Source organism: Sylvia atricapilla, chromosome 1 (assembly GCF_009819655.1).
Source record: "Sylvia atricapilla isolate bSylAtr1 chromosome 1, bSylAtr1.pri, whole genome shotgun sequence".
Lineage (NCBI taxonomy): Eukaryota > Metazoa > Chordata > Aves > Passeriformes > Sylviidae > Sylvia > Sylvia atricapilla.
Window position 1 is genome coordinate 12544 of NC_089140.1, and position 8484 is coordinate 21027.

The following is an 8484-nucleotide window of genomic DNA, read 5'->3' on the forward strand; positions in this document are numbered from 1 at the left end:
CAGTCTCTGCTTGAGGAAAGAGGTTGCCTCTTTCTCTTGTCTACTCTGCAGCTGTTTTCAAATCTACATTTCTTTTCCTCTGCTGATTGGGGCTCGGGGCAGAGCCGATACTTCTGATTAGTTTTTCGGGAACTGGGCATACCCACGGCCACGGGGCAGAGTGTGGATAAAGGCTCAGTCAGGCGAGGAGCATTGAGTCATTAGGAATGTCATCTCAGGAGAAGGCCCATCTCCTTCAGGGAACTCCTCCCTTTAGTTTGTAGATGGGGGGTTAACGTCATCCTGGAAACAATCACGGAGCTGCAGAATACTTTTATTTCAAAGAGACATAGGCATTAGATATCGTACGTGTTTTATACAGAATGTTTTACTAAAAGAACAAATTAATTCCACCATGGCTATAATAATAACCAAGGAGGTTCGGGGAGCTACAAAAGAAAGCGTCGACTTTGTTTTGTGGCTGCCTCTGAAATACACCCCGACATCAGGCTGCTGCTGGCGATTCTGTGCACGGGTGGGACGAGACCTGTTCGGGGGCTGAAAGGAATAAAACGGCCCCGGGGGGTTCAGGGCTTTCTCCGTTCAGCTGTTTGACCCGAGCAGAAAACACGGAGCTTTTGCTGAACTGCGCCCTCCATTCTATCCACACGTCCAGGGCACGGGGAGGTCGTTTCTCAACTTCTTTCTTGCCAGCAGCCAAACTTCCACAGCCCCGGGGACAGAAAGAGTCTGGGGAAAAAAGGAACAAAGAAATACATAAGGTAAGAAATAAAACTAAATATAAAAAGAAAATAAAATGTAAAAGTAATAAAAAATGAAAAATAAAAATAAGTAAAATTTTATAATATAAAATTACGAAAAGTAATTAAAAATTAAATGAAAAACAAATAATAAAAGAAAATTAAAAATTAAAATTATAAAATAGGAAGAAAAACGTTTTAAAAACACAATACTAATGAAAATAACATAAAAAACCACAAAAAATATACATAAAGAAGACAAAAACAAAACAAAACTAAACCACAAAATGAAATAAATGCAGCTCTGCCCTCATGCCCCTGCCTAACACAGCTCCAGGAGTTTCCTGGATTATGCTGCAGTATGGAAAAAAAAAACCACCCAGTGCCTCCCACAAACTAAGGTTTTCTAGACAATTCCCAGTTTTGCTTGCAAACAAATTCTATCTTAGCGGGAAGCTCACTTTGGATGAACATCCACACGTCTGCCACGGCAGGAAAGAACCACCTCACTGTATCCCAGGAACAGCAGCCAGGCCAGGACTGAAGTTTTAATGGAATTACAAATGCAGCAAATTGAAATTTACAAAGAGATGAATCATGGCCATGAAACACTTGGCAAGTTTTGCTGGGAATTCACAGAATTCTGTGGGTACGGTGCTGAACAGCGCCTGATTTACCAACATTAATTTGGTATATTTCCTTGGAAATGTGCCCTAAATCGTACCAAAATCCCAATCAGGATGGAAAACTAGCATTTGCAATAAACATTCCCTTCCTAAAACCAGGGAGAGGAGAAACATCCAAGAAAAAAAGGAATCGTATCAAAATCTCAGCTTGCTTGGAAAACAAGCTCACAAATTCCTAACACTGAAAACTTTTGCAACAGTCATCAAGTCAGTGGAAGTTCATGGAATGATGATTTAAAATCTGCTTCCTTTGCTCTGATTTTAAAGGGAAGTGAGAATTCAACAGGTCTACTTGCTCCTATCCAAGATTTACCTGTATTTTGTGGGAGTAACAATCCAAAGAAATTCCAATGTTACTTGTATTTGACATCTGAAACTCCCAGCAGAGTTGGGAAGTTTCAATAGAACAAAAGAGCCACAACTGCTGGAACAACAAAATTCAGCTCGGAAAAGATCAGGAATTCTAGTAACAAATCCATGGAGGAGGAGGCTGACACCAAGAACACACTCCAGCTGAAAGCAACAATTTATCGGAAAAGGCAGGAAATGAACCGGACAGTCTGTGGTTATGGCCAAGCAATTATCCAGGAGTCAGTGAGAAAAGTGGGAACCTTGGACTGGGATAAGGCCTGCCAGCGCCTTCACTTCCTACCGGCTCTCTCCTTCTTGGCCTGCAACCATCTGCAAGAGGAAAAACAACAGCAATAAAGTTTCAAACGTGGCCAGGACGCCCTTGCTTCAGGCAGACTCAAGTGCAGCTCCCAGGCAGAGAGGCCGGGCCGTGCCTCGGGCAGCTCCGGGAATCCGGGATCGCCCGTGGGATCCGAGGGCCGGAAAAGCGCACCCGCCTGCCGGGTTCAGTGCTGGGACACGGCGAGGCCTCGGCTCAGGGGCCGAAGTTGGAGCCGGGACTGCAGGAGAGCACCCCAAAGCCCCGTCAAACATCCAGCACTGCACGCAGCACGCTCCAGCAGAAACTCGGGTGGGATCCAAGGCCCCCGGACGCTCCGTGTTCCTTGCCCTCGGCAGCTTTGCCAGGGCCTCCCTCAGAACACTCACCTCACCGTGCAGCTCCTACAAAAGAGGAGAACTCACGGCAATCACCCAGCAATCCACGGATCTCCAGTAATTATTAAGAAGCAAAGCTGCAGCAAGATGCATCCGAACTCCACTGCAACCCGGCAGGTCTGAGGAGACGCAGGAATTTATTCCAGAGGGGTCACAAGTGTCCCTCAGCCAGCCAGGATTTCTCTCAGCCTCTGCCCACTGCTCTCTGAGGACACAAACAGCAGTTTTTCCCTGGAGCTCCCCTTTCCACCAATGCAAAGACTTCTGTCCTCCTCCAACTCCAGCGCCAGGTAGGAAAACAGGAATGTTACCATTGCACAGACCGGCCAGGAGAGTGTGCCTGAGGCAGGAGCACCAGCTCCCAATGCACTGCTGCCTCTGGATTTCTAAACAGTACCTTCCAGCCTGCCCTTCCCAGCACCACTCCCTGGGTGCCACGTCCACAGACACCTTTCACCATGCAGCTTAAAACCCACAGAAACCAAAAGAAAGAAGATCAAAAAATCTATTCACATGTTTCTAGTCTGGAGTGAATGAGGGAGGTCTAAAATCTGTATTTTAGAACAGCAGAGCAATTTTTTATTGACCTTGAGTATCAGTGGAGGGCAGCAAAAGCTGATGAACACCTTCATTAACTTATCAGCAGCAAAAAAAAGTGGGTTTATGTTTAGCAAAGATCAAGTTTTGCTGCTAAAAATTAAGGAGGTAGCACGTTGGTGTTAGTGCTTTAACCTTCTGACATTAGAGAGCATTTGTACAATCAATTCATTATTGAAGCAGCTAACTTTAAAATAAGATTTCTTTAAAATAAAGTTGGCCAAAGAAGAGAGGCTCAAAATCAAGATTTAAGACGCACAGCTATTTAAAAAAAAAAAAAAAAAAAAAAAAAAAAAAGCTGTCCTTGGTCTGTATAACTTGACAGCCCCTCATGTTTTCAGCCTTTACCATTTATTTTTACCAAGTTGATGATTAAAACCTTGTAGAAAGCGCAAAAAAAAACCAAAACTCCGGGACAAAGCTGGTCATTTTGCCAAGTACCCCCAGTGTGGAGCAGCATCAGCCCCAAGGGGTTTGCTCCCTCAGCCCAGCCCGGAGCAGGCTCCAGCTGCTGCCCAGGGGGGGTTAGCAAGGGACTCACTCGTTTGAAGCTGTAAATGCAGGTGGTCTACAGTGGAGTGCCAATAAATGTGAAACACGTGACTCTCCTCTTGAGCAGTGGCTGATCTTCCAAGGGGAGCCCCCTCACCCGGCATGGGGCACTCTACCACCGACTTCATACCTCTGCATCTGAAAGAAAGTTACGACATGAGTCAGAGTGCTGCAGGGTAACTTGACAGCTCCAGACATCTCGTGTCAATCTAGAGGTGCCATCTAGGGTCCAACTACACCCCACATTACAAATTCCAACTCCCCGGGCCTTGCCCTATTACCCCTAGCCCCAGACTAAGCAGCAAGGCAGAGCAGCTCTGGGCCAAACACACACAGACACCCGTGACACAGGACAGGACAAATGAAGGGACAGAAATCTCTCGGCAACAAGAACGACCACAAGGACCGAGAGAACTCGGGATGAGATGACCGAGGTAAGACCCATGGCAAGCCAATGAGGCTCAGGGAACCCTGCAGGAAGAAGATGCCAATGGGATGACTCATTCCAGGAACCACAAAGATGGATGCCCAAGAGTCCTACGGCCAGAATCTTCTATGTGCACATTTTTACATGTCTTCATCTGCCATAAGGGAACTTACATACCACCAAAGAACGTAATACTGAATAAAAAGCACATATAAATACCACTATTTATGAAATAGCACTGCCATTATCTATCTTTAACTGTATCTATATATAAATGTATATATATAATTAAAATATATTCGTTTGAGCATTAAGCTGACAATACAAAGTAAAATGTCCTAAAATGACATTATAATATATCCTCTATCATCCTCCCCCCAAATTATGTCTCAACTATATTATCTAACACAAACAAACAAAAAATCCATTTTTTACTTTTTTTAACTAACTTATCACTTAGAAGCCAAAACGAAAAATTTTGCTAAAACTGTTTCTTCTTCTTCAAAAATTACTGAACTTTACTCCAAGCAAAAAACCAAACTAGCACCAAAAACCCCATGCCGCAGCTGAAAAAGTCCCACGCCACAGCCCCAGTGCAATTACCGCTGCCGCTGTGTTGACACAGCAACGAAGTAACGTAGACCCGAAGGTCCCACGGGAGAGTGCAAATTGTACCGGACACTGTTTCTAGAAGGTGCCCACTTTATTATTTACAGGTGTGCCTCGGTTATAGAGCAATACCAACAAAGCCCACAGACGAAAAGCCTCCGGGGTCGGGGCTGGGGTTTTTTCCTCTCCCCTCCCTTCAGTGACTTTTGCGAGCACGGTCTGAAGCTGACAAGCCACAAGCATCCCCCCGCGCCCCCTGCCGGGACTCGCTCCCGGGCTGGCGCCGTTGCGCGGTGCCGGGGGACCGGAGAGGCAATGGAGTGGTGGCACCGGGCCCCCGGGCGGGATAAGCCACTCCTCCCCGCCCGCCCCGCGGCACCGGGCCGAGGGGACGCCCGAGCCCGGCGAGGACAGAGCGGCCGGGGCGGGCAGAGAGCTCCGTGCCGCGGGTCCCGCCTGCCCGCCCGGCACAGCTCGCCTCGGTTCCGTACGGCTCGCACTGGCGCGGCTCTGGCAGTCACTGACGGCAGCCCTGACACCCCCAACAACGTGGAAAAGGCAAGTTTTCCTTCAATCAATACCCTTAAAATCATAAGTGAACGGGGACTGCCCCAGTTTAAACACAGACAACAGCGGAAGAGGAGTTTCCCTCAATTTAAACTCCTTTTGTCCTCATAACCCCCATTTTTTCTGGGGGCACCGGCAAGATGAAATTAAAAAGGGAAAGGAGAAAAGAATTCCTATTCTTTGGCAATGCCCATAAAACAAAAAACTTGACAGCTTTTAGTATTCTACACCCACCCCCGCTCCGTGAATTTTTTCGGCAGCTTTGGGATCCTCTGGGGGAGGGCACCCAGCATGACCCCTCCTCATTCCCCACTCACTGGGCTTCATTCCAGCCCTTTTCACATGTACATCTCTCCAAAAAGGGACTCTGCCGCAACAAGAAAGGGGGACAGCCCCCAGAAGGATTGCAGTCCCTCTCCAGCCCTGCAGTCACAGGTAAGAGGCAGAAAGAGGGAGTGGCAGCAGAGAGGACACAGGAAGAAAAGGAAGAGGTGCAGGATGAAATTGAAAAAAATGAAAACAACCAAAACCTGGGATGGGGAGCATGACAGAGGGATAAAAAAAAAACAGGGAATGGATCAAGGATCCCGTGAGAAACAACGGCACAAGGAAGCACCACAGAGCCACAGAGAATAAAAAAGTAACACAAGTGAGGCATGGAGAAGGACGAAGAAAAAGAGCGTCAAACACACAGCAAGGACAGAGGGATACAAAGAGAGAAACTCACTCAAGACCACCTACCCTGGTTGGGCGGTGGGCAGCTGTGCTCCTTCCCTAAGGAGCAGGGTTGTTCAAGCGCTGCTCTCCAACACCTGGGTGCAAGACTTGGGGACACTGCCCTTTCCTGGAACTGCTGCCTTGCATAACTCTTGAGATGGGGAACAGCTCAGTCTGTCATTTGAGCTCAGTGTTGGTCTAGGTGGCTGCAGCATCAGCCAGGGGCGATGTTTGGTGTCAGCAGCTCCACACTAGGAGGACAGAGAGCACACGGCAGGGTGTGAAGCAAAGCCTCAGGCCCTGAGGCTCCAGTGGCAGGCAGCCCTGTGCAGCCCAGATGCTCCAGGAGGTCACAGCTGGGGGGCAAAGCACAGGGCTGAAGGGACTCATCTCCACCACCACACACCTCCAGCCCTTCTGCAGGGACTCGGAGCATTGCCTCTGTAACAGGGAGGGAGGTCTGGAGCTGGGTGGTGACTGTGCTGCCATGGGCCTCATACAGCCAAACCACGAGAGCCTCAGCTCTGTCCTTGGCCTTTGGGGCAGTTCAGATAGATGAGACTGGCACAGCCTCTCCAACACAAGCTGCTGTGCTCAGCTGAGCCTGACCACCATTCAGTGTGGGTGAAAGAGCAAGCCCTGCCCAACAACAGCTCCTTAGCCCTTCTGCCCTCCCCTTCTCTACCCCAGCACAACGGCAGGTGAGCTGACAGAAAAGGCACTCCAGGCTGGGCACTGGGCACAGCTGGCTGGGACCACATGGAGGGGGAAATTCAAATTGTGGGCTTGCTGAATCACTCCTGAATGGAACCTGCAGCTCAAGAACCTCTCTCTAAATCTGCCTCTGTACACTGATGAGCACCACGACAGAGATGGATTAAAAAAAGAACAGGGACAGCAAACAGAACACAAGGATCCCGAGGGAAACAGTGGCAAAGGATGCACCACAAAGCCACAGAGAATAAAACAGGAACAGGAGCGAGGTGTGGAGAAGGATGGAGAAAAAAGACAGAGTGCCAAACACACAGCATGGACAGAGGGATACAGCAACAAAGAGGAAATCAAGGACCCAGAGAGGAAATGACCAGGGCACGTGCCGGTGGGGGGAAGACAGGCAAGATGCTTCTCACTCCAGCCACTACACAAGTGCAGCATCCCTGGAATTTCACACTCAACATATCTTCCAAGCTCATCATGTGAACGAACAGGTACTCCCAACATCTCCTTCCTTTGGACAGACCCACTGGGAGAACGTGGAATCCAAGGATGCATCTTAATATGGGAGTCCCACTTGCTACTCTCTCTCGCCACCTTTTCTCCAGCTTAGCCCTGGGCTGGGAAACAAAAGACAACAAACATTAAAAAAACCAATCTTGAGGTGTCTTGAGGATGCCCAGGCCTGGGAGAAAGCCCTTCCCATCACCCTCTTGGCCTTTTCCCACTCTGAAGAACTGTGGAAATGCACATCCAGTCCCTAGGCAGACAGCCTGGGATGTTTTCTGCACACCAAATGCCACAGCCCCAAGCACCAGAAACCGGAAGATGCTCTGGATTGCAATTCACAGCCTCAGTGAATCCTGCATGGGACAGCCAAGTCATTTGTGTGCAGAGGAAATAAAAGTCACCATTTTTAATAGTTAAAATATCCGTGGAAGTTACTGGCTACTTACAACAGTGAGCTTCATACAGCCTCCCATACTTACGCATTTATCAAAAGAAGCAGCTTCAGGTTCTTTCCTTTTGGAGCCCAACTCCAAACAAGAAACTTCTCACGTCTGCTCCTGAGAGAGGCAAGTGGAACTTCAGGAGCTCAGGAAAGCGACTCCCTCCCCCGAGTCATGTCCCACTTGCCCGAGCACCCACAGTGCTTTTATACCAGCTCTCTCTCGGGCTTTCCACGTTCACTTAAATGTAAGAAGCCTGCAAGCTCTGCCCCAGCCGCATCTTCCCTGCGCCCCACCACTGCCCCACCTGCTCAGGTGCTGCTTCCTTCTGCTGTGCTGCCCCTCGTCACGGGGCCGAGGTAGGAGAAACCGCAGGTTTTGTTTCCCAGGAAATGAAATTAATAAAATGTAAGAGATTCCCATTTTCTTACACAGTCTGTCATTTGTTAAAAAGTTGTACTGTTTCAAATGTTATGCCAGTTGTAACCTGTCTGTTAAGCTGTTTGTACCAAAGTTTGTACCCTCAAAAATCTTATTCCGAGTTGTATACCCCCTCTAAAACCCCGGGTTCCCTCCCCTTCCGTCGGGCTAGGCTGTCGCCATTCGCGCCGGCTCCTCGAACTGCTGGCCCCGCCTAATAGGAAAATCCAAGGACTCTCATGGTGCACCGCTCCAAACCGAAGTGCAGTTGCCGGCAAATGGACCCAAAAGCCGCGACCCAGCACAAAATCCAGATAAAAAGGAGACACTACAACACCGAGAAGACCCTCAGCTACCTAAGGACTGAATTCTGCTTCTGCCGCCTTGCCATGACCACAAAGAGACTGGGAAGAAGTGACGCCCCTAGACCACACGAG

At 48.7% G+C, this 8484-nt stretch overlaps 1 long non-coding RNA gene across 2 annotated transcripts; it reads right to left on the minus strand.

The window, feature by feature from the left end:
* Positions 1 to 297: 297 nt before the first annotated feature.
* LOC136375641 (uncharacterized) lies at positions 298 to 8014 on the minus strand. Of its 2 annotated transcripts, XR_010746095.1 has the most exons (4): positions 5988 to 8014; positions 3633 to 3781; positions 1740 to 2107; positions 298 to 729 (listed from the first exon to the last, which is right to left on the minus strand). It is a non-coding gene; the product is annotated as an uncharacterized lncRNA (long non-coding RNA). The 2 variants fall into 2 exon arrangements; XR_010746093.1 differs by lacking the exons at positions 298 to 729; positions 1740 to 2107 and adding an exon at positions 2256 to 2500.
* Between the last annotated feature and the right edge of the window lie 470 nt (positions 8015 to 8484).